Source organism: Castanea sativa, chromosome 9 (assembly GCF_040712315.1).
Source record: "Castanea sativa cultivar Marrone di Chiusa Pesio chromosome 9, ASM4071231v1".
Lineage (NCBI taxonomy): Eukaryota > Viridiplantae > Streptophyta > Magnoliopsida > Fagales > Fagaceae > Castanea > Castanea sativa.
In genome coordinates this window covers 26,748,668-26,760,000 of record NC_134021.1, presented here as the reverse complement: position 1 = coordinate 26,760,000, position 11,333 = coordinate 26,748,668, and positions in this window count along the sequence as shown.

Sequence of the window (11,333 nt, the reverse complement as noted above, 5' to 3'; positions counted from 1 at the left end):
TTGGGAGTCACTATGTGGTATCCCGGTCACTTGTCCATCCGTGATCATTCAGGAGTTCTACTCCAACATGCACAAATTTGATTATTCAGTTCCTCTCTTTGTTACTCGCGTTTGAGGTACACGCATTGTGGTCACTCTGGATATTGAATCCAAGGTGCTCCACGTCCAGAGGGTAGCGCATCCTAAATACCCTGGTTGTGATTGTCTTAAGACTGTGCCTAAAGACGAGCTCACGTCTTCTTTTTGTGAGCGACCTTCTGATTGGGGTGATCGTTAATACACCCCTTGCTTGGCCTTTGCTAAAGGTATGAGATTTCTTAATATGGTGATAACTTTTGTTTTGCATCCTCTGTCTCACTATAACTCAATCATAGAGCCCCGTGCTTGATTTTTGCTATCCCTCTTAGAGCATATCTCTATTGACTTCCCCTCTTACTTCATCTATCCCTCACAGATGTTTAAGGGATACGACGACCCGTGATAAGCTCATTTATCCTTCAGCTATCAAGCGGATTATTTGCCTTTTTTTTTGTTTCCTATTTGGAATCGATTCACTTCTTAGTTATGTGTGCCATAGACGTTGCTACCATTAAACGGAGTGAGGCATAGCTTCGATTGAGGCGGCCCGAGATAGCGATTCCTCTAATTTCTACAGCTCCATCCACCTCTGCTCCTTTTTCTTTTGCGGGTGGGGTGACTCTTGAGGCAATCATGGCATAACTTATGCACATGGATGCTCGTCTTGACACTCTTAGTGATGAGTTGTGTCAGGTGAACACTCGTGTTGGTCTTATCGCACGACGACATGCTGTTATAGGTGGTTTCACTGTTGCTTCCTCTCCATCTCCACCGGCTTCAGAGGATGAAAGTGATGATGCTAATGAGGACGATGATGCTAGCTCGCCTAGTGACAATAAGATGTCTACTTGATGTACTTACCATTTGTCACTCATGACAGAAAGAGGAAGTAGTTTTGGATATGAGAGTAGTCATACTCATAGGAGGAGGGTTAGTATAGGAGATTATTGTTAGGGGGAGTGTCTATATATTGAGGGATGTAGTGAGGACTTATGTATCCTTTTCTTTTCTTTTTATTTTAGATACATTGTTCATGTACCTTTAGTCCTGTGACCACTTTGTGATAGCAAACCTTGTACCTATTGATGGTATATATACATTTTGAGTTTGTTATTATAGTTCTTTCACCTATCTCTACATGTGTTATTTCTTTTATCTCTTTATGCACATGCTTCTTATATGTTGTATGCAATCTTTTATTTTTGTCTCACACTAGGATACCTTGATGAGTTTGGTTTAAAGTTTTTTAGAAATATAGGTTGTCAAAGTCTTCCTTGCCATGAACTCTCTTCTTGCAAAGTTTTTCAAGAGTTTGTGTTAGGATTGATTTTATTGTATTCAACAAGTGAATATGAGTTGAGTGATTTATGATTTCTCTCATATGTTCATTTGTTTGTTATGGTTTTGTCACAGATTGCCTAAGGGGGAGATTGTTAGGACATATGTGAATTATGTTAGGAACATATGTCAATATTTTATGTAATTGGCTAATCTTTTAAGAAAACTTACTTTATTTGTAATTGGGTAGATCTAGGATATGTTTAATGCTTCAAGAAATAAGGTTTCAAGTTCAAGTGTTAAAGCCATGCATGTCTATCTAATAATCAAGTGAAGAAGTTGTTAGGATTAGTGCCCTTAAATCCTATTGTATGATGCTATGTATGATATTGTGTATGACATTGTGTATGACTTAATATTGTGATTAATAAAGTTGTTTTATTATTATCTAAAATAATGGTAACATGAATATTTGGACATTATCATATAGTCCATGAGATGCATAATATGTGATTTATGTGATTTAGTCACAGAAGATATGATGTAGGACACAATTTACTGTTTAATTATTGTAATTTATTATTTTTAGTATTTTTATGTAAAAACGTTATTTTAGGTTTAGGAGATTTATTTCCTTGTTTTTAGGTGCATTTTATGCTTTTTAGGTCAAATTTGATTCCTGATATGGTAAGGTATCAATTAGGAGTTATTTTAGAATATATTTTCTTGTCTGTCAAGTTTTATGGAGCCCTTAAATAGGCTCTTAAGTCTGTAAACGTTTTTTAATATAATAATATTATTGAATAAAACTCAGAAAATGTGAGGCTTTGCTCTTTTTTGGTTCTTCAAGAACTGTGAACTTATTAGAGATTCTTCCTTGTAGCGTTCAAACTTTATACCTTCGATTCGTGATTCTTTATAATCATTGGGTCAAGGTCAACTTATACCTTTGGTTCGCATTTCGATTATAAACGTTGGGTCAGGGTTTTCTATCATAAATCTGAATTTTAGTTTTCCTGGGTAAATATTCCAATATTTTTGTTGGGTCTCAAAGCGTGTCAATTGAGGTTCGCATCATTTGGTATCAGAGTACAGGTTCTAAAATCAGTTTTATATCCCTTTGTCTTTTGTTTTCTGTTATCATCCAAAAAAAAGTGAAAAAAAAGAGGAAAAAAAAATGGTAATTATTGAGAACATTGTGGAAGATTCAATTGAGGTCAAATATGAGGATGAGTCCACAACTCACAATCCTCAAGTCTCAGTTGATTTGTTAAAGATGACTATACAATATGTTGATTTTCTTGGAGTAGAAAATTTTAATTTTATTATCAACCCTTTGTTTATTGATGTTGTGAATAAATTGAAAGTAGATGAGAAGAAATTTGCTGTTACACTTGATGAAGGATTCAAGTTTCACAACCGGATCAAGTCATTAAAGCATTCAAAGTATTTGTTTATTTGGAACGGAAGATTTCAGATTTCAAAGATGAACTCGAGGACGAGTTTGTTTCAAGTGGAGGGGTATGATGTAGGACACAATTTACTGTTTAATTATTGTAATTTATTATTTTTAGTATTTTTATGTAAAAACGTTATTTTAGGTTTAGGAGATTTATTTCCTTGTTTTTAGGTGCGTTTAATGTTTTTAGGTCAAATTTGATTCCTGATATAGTAAGGTGTCAATTAGGAGTTATTTTAGAATATATTTTCTTGTCTATCAAGTTTTATGGAGCCTTTAAATAGGCTCTTAAGTCTGTAAACGTTTTTTAATATAATAATATTATTGAATAAAACTCAGAAAAGGTGAGGCTTTGCTCTCTTTTGGTTCTTCAAGAACTGTGAACTTATCAGGGATTCTTCCTTGTGGCGTTCAAACTTTATACCTTCGGTTCGTGATTCTTTATAATCATTGGGTCAAGGTCAACTTATACCTTTGGTTCGCGTTTCGATTATAAACGATGGGTCAAGGTTTTCTATCATAAATCTGAATTTTAGTTTTCTTGGGTAAATATTCCAATATTTTTGTTGGGTCTCAAAGCGTGTCGATTGAGGTTCACATCAAGATATAAGTCACAAGTTCTTTATAAACTCAAAATTTATAGTTCGTAGTCGGTGATGAAATTGGGCATTTCATCTTGGAAGACTATAACGTATCAACTAAGATGATTTGTCTTGATCGTGGAAGTGGAGACTTCTAGAGTGCCGAATGTCAAGAAAAATCATCTTAGTTGATACATTATAGTCTTCGTAGATGAAATGCCCGATTTCATCACCAACTACGAACTATGAATTCCGAGTTTACAAAAAACTTGTGACTTATATCTTCTATGACTAAAAATCTTTGATTTTGTAGATATGGCTGATGGAGCGACTGGATATGATTGCCAAGCCTACAATTGCTAATTATGGTCCTAACAGTTTTTCAAGCAGGACTATCGTCAAAACTGAGTGTCAAATTGAGAGTGACTAGGTGAAGTTTCTGAGCAAGAAATCCACCCCCTCTGTTATTGGTGGAAGTGACTGAGTGCCAAATTGAGAGTGCCAAACTGTTATTTGTGGAAGTGTCCACCCCTCTTCTTCAATCTCTAGGATCAGATCACATCTTCATTGTTGGATTACAGAGGGCCACTTTCTATAAGACTGATCAACTCTTAAGGCAATTTCAATATGAACAAGGGATGCTAGGTGGAAAAGGGAGAAGAACTTTCACTCCTGTAGACACAAATCCTACTTCTTATGCTGTTGGGCTTGGAGATGGCTGACCGAGTAGAACAATCTCTTGTCAAGGTTCACTTTCACAAGATGACTAAAAAATAATCTAACTAGTTGGTGGACAAGATTGTTAACAAAGAAATTGAGATGGTTAATATGAGAAAACAATTTCTCAGAGATATCACGGAAAGTCAAGATGAAGACAACTATGAATTTAAAAGAAGGGACAAAGACGACAAAGTACCTAACACAAAAGAACTCAATGATCAACCAAAAGAGAAAAGACTGAAGACATAGTGACCTTCTTATTCTTGGCTTTGAACATGTTTATTTTTAAAGTTGATATAAAAACTCTTGTGTTTAGGAATTATTTAGGACTTGCAAGTTAAGGATTCTGTTTAGATTGTAGGTTTGTTTTTTTGTTTTGTTTTGTTTTTTTTTTTTTTGGTCTAGGATTTAGGTTTTTAAGGTTTTGTTCAGTTTCAGGTTTGTTTTCTTGGATTTTGTGTAATAAAATGGTTTAATGGAATGGTTGAATTTTGTTTTTTGAAAAACTTTGTTTAATGAGTAAATGGTGGTTTTGAGAAATTGTGACCAGACTGATGCATGGTTGCCTACGTACCTCCTTGGTAGAAGGATCAGGTCATCACGTAGTTCATTGATTTTTATTTGCTCTAATTTTTGCCTAAACCGCCATTTCAAGTTTTCAGCCTAGCGAGCTTTTTTTTGTGTTTAAAAAAAAAAAAAAAACCTAGGAAGGGAAATAACTTAATTTACAACCACTTCAGACATGGTACTTTGAGACTAACACCTCAGATGTGGTATTTCTTCAGTTGATCCAAGTTGGTTGGCTTAGCGAAAGGGTTTGCATCTAAATCCATCAACCTTAAAACCCCCCCAGACTATATCTGCTTAATAATGTATGGACCTACCCAATTTTGCTTGAACTTCCCCTTTTCATCTTGAACCGGGACTCGGATTTCTTTCAACACTAGATCCCTCAAATTCAAATCTCTTGTTCTTAATTTTTTGTCAAAAGCTTTCATGAGCCTCCTTTGGTAGCCCTAAATGTGATACAGGGCTTTGAGTCTTTTCTCATCCAGCATTCATAACTAGTCATATTTGCTTTGCAACCAATCTGCTTCAGGGATTTCACTTTCCAGTACTGTCCTGAATGAACGAACACCCATTTCAATGGGAAGGATCACTTCCATCCTATACACCAATGAATAAGGAGTGGCTCTTATGGAAGATCGAATTGATGTTCTGTACCCCCAAAATGCATAGGGCAACTGTAGGTGCCAGTCTTTATAGTTCTTTGTGCTTTTCTTCAAGATTCACCCTATATTTTTATTAGCAGCCTCAACTACCTCATTGGTTTAAGGATGGTACAGTGAAGACTTCTAGTGCTGAATGTTGAACTATTGTAGTAGCTTCTCTATTTCTCCCTTGAAGTACAACCCATTGTCTAAGATGATTTCCTGTGGTACCCCATATCTGCAGATGATATTGGTCTAGATGAACTGAGCTACTCTCTTCGAATTTAGGACTTTGTATGAGGCAGCTTCTACCCATTTAATGAAGTAAACTATGGCTATGAGTATGAATTCATGACCATTGAATGCTGTTGAGTGGATATTCCCAATGATGTCTATTCCCCATGTAGAGAATGGCCAGGGTGATGTCATAGTATGTAGTGGCATGGGTGGCATATGTTTCAGATATCCATGGACTTGGCAGTGATGGCATGTTCGAACATGAGCTGCACAGTTGGCTTCCATAGTAGTCCAGTAGTAGCCTTGTCTCATTATCTTCCTTGACAACATGTGTGCATTCATATGTGGCCCATAACTTGACTCTGGACCTCTTCAATTATTTGTTGTGCTTCCTTGGTAACCACCCAAAGGAGATGAATTCCATCATATGATCTTCTGTAGAGCCTTTCACCACAAATAATGTAATTAGTAGACAACCTTCGGATGGTTAACTAATCATTCTTGCCTGCAAACTTTGGGTATGTACCATCCTTGAGGTACTGTAGGATGTCTAAATACCATTCACCTTCCCCATTCTTTCCCTCATCTTCTTCTACTGTCATGCAGTAGGTTGGTTCTTCTTTCTGTTCCAACACTATTAGCCTGGCTTCATCATCTTTCGGCCCATCCATCATGGATGCCATGGTTGCTAAAGCATCTGCAATTTGATTTTGCATCCTTGTCACATACTAATATTGGATATTGCTGAATTTTGATGCCCACTTCTAAAGACATTCATGATAAGGCATAAGCCTTTCTTCTTTGATCTTCCATTTATTTTGAATTTGAGCGATTATTAGAGTTGAGTCTCCGTATACCTCCAACTCCTTCACTCCTAGGCCTAAGGCTGCTTGTAGACCCATAATAAGCTTCATATTTTGTGGCATTGCTGGTGGTAGGAAAGTTAAGTCTGCCAGAAAATGAAATGTGTGTCCCTTTTGGTGAAATTAAAAGAACTCCAATTCCACTTCCGTTTTGATTTGTTGCTCCATCAAAATATATCTTCCATTATTCTACCTCAATCCCCATGATATCTTCATCTGGAAAGTCCCCTTGGATCTCTTTAGCTTTTTCTGGTGAACAATGGGTTAAGTGATCGGCAATTACTCTCCCTTTCCACAGATTTCTGAGTCACATATTTAATATCAAATTCTGACAAAAGCAAGACCCATTTAGCAGTCTTCCCATCTTGCACTGGTTTTTCCATTAAGTACTTCAAAGGATCTATTCTTGCAATCAACAAAACCTTGGAAGCAAGCATATAATGTTTGAGTTTGCGGGTTGCCCAAACAAGTGCAACAGATGTCTTCTCTAAGGGTAAATAATTTTCTTCATAAGGAAACATCTTCTTGCTGATGTGGTAAATTGCATTCTCCTTCCTAGTCTCTTTTAGGTATTGAGCAAGTAGAACCCCTAGTGTTGTATCTATAGAGGTGAGATACAACAACAATGGCTTTCGGGTACTGGTGGGACAAGTATTGGAGGTTTCATCAAATAATTCTTGATCTTCTCAAAGGCTTCTTGACATTGTTCATTCCACATTGTAGGGACTTCCTGTTAGGATGAGTGCCCTTAAATCCTATTGTATGATGTTATGTATGACATTATGTTGTGATTAATAAAATTGTTTTATTATTATCTAAAATAATAGTAGCATGAATATTGGACATTATCATGTAGTCCATGAGATGCATAATATGTGATTTATGTGAAAAGTCACAGAAGATATAAATTACAAGTTCCTTGTAAACTCAAAATTTTGGTTCGTAATCGGTGATGAAATTGGGCATTTCATCTACGAAGACTATAACATATCAATTAAGATGATTTGTCTTGATTATGGAAGTGAAGACTTCTAGTTGATATGTTAATATGTTTTAAGAGTTAAGACATATTGAACTAGATCACTTATATTTGAATGAATAATAAATCTCACGACTTATATTTGCATGAACTCTTAATCCTGAGAGGATAATGGACCTGATCATGAGGTGTAAGTTGCTTTGATGTATCAAGAGTGAGATCTAATTCCATAAATAAATACTTTAGTAACTCCTTAATAAAGTAGTTGGGCCTAACACTATGAATAACCAAACCCATTAAACTTATCTCAATGGAATATTTTATATCTCCGTTAAGAGACTATGAATTCCATCTCGAGAATATATGTTCCATCAACACTAAATGTGGCTGCCCAACATACTAAGGTTTTGATCGTGACTTTAGATCTCACTCTTGATACATCAAAGCAACGTACACCTCATGATCAGGTCCATTATCCTCTTAGGATTAAGAGTTCATGCAAATATAAGTCGTGAGATTTATTATTCAGTCGAATATAAGCGATCCAGTTCAATACGTTTTAACTCTTACAACATATCAACACATCAACTAAAAGTCTCCACTTACATGATCAAGACAAATCATCTTAGTTGATATGTTATAGTCTTCGCAGATGAAATGCCCAATTTAATCATCGACTACGAACTAAATTTTGAGTTTACAAAGAACTTGTGATTTATATCTTCTGTGACTTTTCACATTAATCACATACTATGCATCTCATGGACTATATGATAATGTCCAATATTCATGTTACCATTATTTTAGATTATAATAAAACAACTTTATCAATCACAATATTAACTCATACATAATATCATACATAGCATCATACAATAGGATTTAAGGGCACTAATCCTAACATCTAACTCACTTGGTTTCAAAAATCATCACTTGCATCATTGTTTTCAAAGATTGATCAAATCAAGTTTTTTCAAAGACTCATGAATTTATGCTCCAAACTAGGGGCATTTGCCCATACTTCATGCAATTTTCAAGAATGAAGATCATCATCATCTTTTCAAAAAAAAAAAAAAAAAATCATCATTGTGATTTCCAAAACTCATGCATTCATTTTTAAACTAGGGGCATTTGTCCATGGCTCATTTATCTTTAAAAAAAAAAAAAAAATGTGGGTGCCATCATCATTTTTCTAAATGAATTTTTTTTCAAAAATCATGCATTCATTTTAAACTAGGGGCATTCGGCTTTGCCTCATTCAAGCAAGTGCAAATTTCAACAAGGTTAATCAAGATAAGTTTAAATTGATACTACAAGACCTCATCTGGTGAATTTTAAACTTATCTTAGTTAAAGTCTACATGATCCATGGTTATGCCAAGGACAAGGTACTAAACATGGAAATTAATACAAGATGGTCTAAGGAACACTTCCATTCATTTTGCAGGAAAAATAAAAATACAAGTCATACATCATTGGGACTCCAAGTCCGCCTGTGTGAGGATCTCCTTGATCCACCTCTAGAGAAGCCACCCTCAGTATTTCCTTCTTGACTTGAGAAAAAGCGAGGATCGTATTGATGATTTTCAAGTTCAAGGCTCTTGATCCTTTCCTCTAAAGTTCTTCCTGTGGCATCAACAACTTCCATTCTATGTGCCTAAAAAGTCAGCAGAATCAGGAGTTAATTACACCATCAAGCACAATTCAAGCAAGAGATACTCAGAGAGTAACAAGGCATACCCAGCTCGAATCATTGAGCACACATTGGGAAGATTGAGTGCGAGCCAACGACTACAAGCCTCCAATCATCCGCATACTTTCCTCCACAAGATCCACATCAACCTGAAGCATAATCTGCCAGATTATGAACCATTCAATAAGCCAAGAAGAAATAGGCACAAGGAATTGAAATCCAAGAACACATCGGATCGGGCCAAGGAGCATTCGACACATGCTCTGGCCTATTCAAGGGCATGGAACTATACGTTCCATCAGGATTCATCACATCATATTGCCATGCTGGAAAATGAGGATAAGTCTCCGCAAAGGAACTAGAAGAACTACGAACATGATGAGGAGAAGTGATTTCTTCTCTTCATCTCCCTCTTCCTCTCCTTTAGAAGGTAGAGGCTGAAAATCCATCATGCAAATTTTGTCACCAAGCAGAAATATGGAAATAATTTACAAAATGAAGATTTGACTTTAGAAAAGAAATAAGTACCATTTGGCCAACTAAGCAACCTTGCAGACGAGTTTTAATAAATTCATAATAAGATCTTGTTGTTCCTTGAACAACAAAACCTACACAAGCCTGAGCAATCTCTTCATCAATCAGAAAGTCAGCTAACCAAATGGAGGGACACGGAGGAACTGAAATTGTTGTAGGAGGATATACATGATGAACTTGGGTCGACACCCGATCACCAAGATACCAATACTTTCCATGCCCACATTCAAACAATGCCAAATTAAGCTCCAAAACCCGTTCACACTCTACATACCCCTCACATCCAGCCCAGGGATCTAAAGACATTTGAAAAACCACAAAGAAACCTAAAATGAGAAAATGGCCAAACCATAATCAAGCACCAAAGATCCAACAAAAAAAAAGAGAGAAAAAATGAAGAGGTGAAGAAGAAGGACTCACGTCATCAGTAGTTAAATTATCAATCACCAAGAGCCAAATTTCCAAAGAACACCTAGAGGTCACCGACGACTGATACTGGGGCAGCCAATGGAGAAATCTAGGAAAAATGCCAGCAACTTCCTCTTGGGTTTCATAACCCACTCCAAAATACTCATACATCTAAACCTAAAAATTGTCACAACACCATTACCACCAAGCCAAGATAATTTTCCAAAGGCTTACAAATAGCCAAAAAAAAAAAAAAAAATTCAAAACCTCACCTGCCATACAAATGGGGCCCCACCCAAGCTTGAAAGACTCCGCCTAGAAAGTTGGGTCACGAAGTGCATCAAAGTAGCATAGGCCATGCTGCCCCAGTCATAATTCCGGATCTGTCCAACTCTTTTCAAGCTTTCTAAGTAACGTAGATTCACAGTACTGCCTAAATTCAGACACAAGAAAGTCCCAACAAAAAGAAGTATGAACATATAGGGCACCTTTTGCCACAGTCTCACAATGAGGAATATTTTCACATAGCCAAGACAAGGGAATATTATTACTCCTTATTCTAGAAGGCACTACACCTAGAAGTTTCTTGAGTTCAATTGGAGTAAAGGAATCATTGACAAGAATTCTTTCACCATCCAACCTCAGACCAGTGATAACAGAGAAGTCATAAGATGTGAACATTACCTCCTCAAGACGAGGAAAGTGGAAGGTACATGTAGTATCCTAGAAGTGTTCTGCCAAGGCGAGAAGTGACTGAAGATCTCTGTATTCATACGTCTCATGATTCAACAAGGCTTCAAAGAAAGTGCCAAAGCCTACTTCATTGACAATGTTTTTAATGCTAGGAGACAACGCTGCCCCATGCACTTTTCAACATTTGGAGACTGCCTAGACTGTTGAGGCTCTGCAACACAAAATTCAGCTCATTAATTTCCATGACCAAACTACATGTCCAAAAATTTCCCATGACCAAACCCACATAAAAAAAAAAAAAAAAAAAAAACCAATGCCCCACCGAAATTTCACCACAATCAAAATTCCTCACATATCCATACACAATTATCAAAATTTTTTCCATAGCCATAGAAAAATTCCTACATTTCCAAAATAGCAAAAAAATTCCACAAACTTATGCCCATACACAAAATAAATTCTCACATAGCCAAAATCATAATCACAAAAATTTCCAAGAACCAACATCACATGCCCAACAAAATCTTCTAAATTTCTTACCCATAAAATTTTTCCCTGTCCAAAAAACTTTTCCATAGCTACAAAATTTTGCCATGTCCA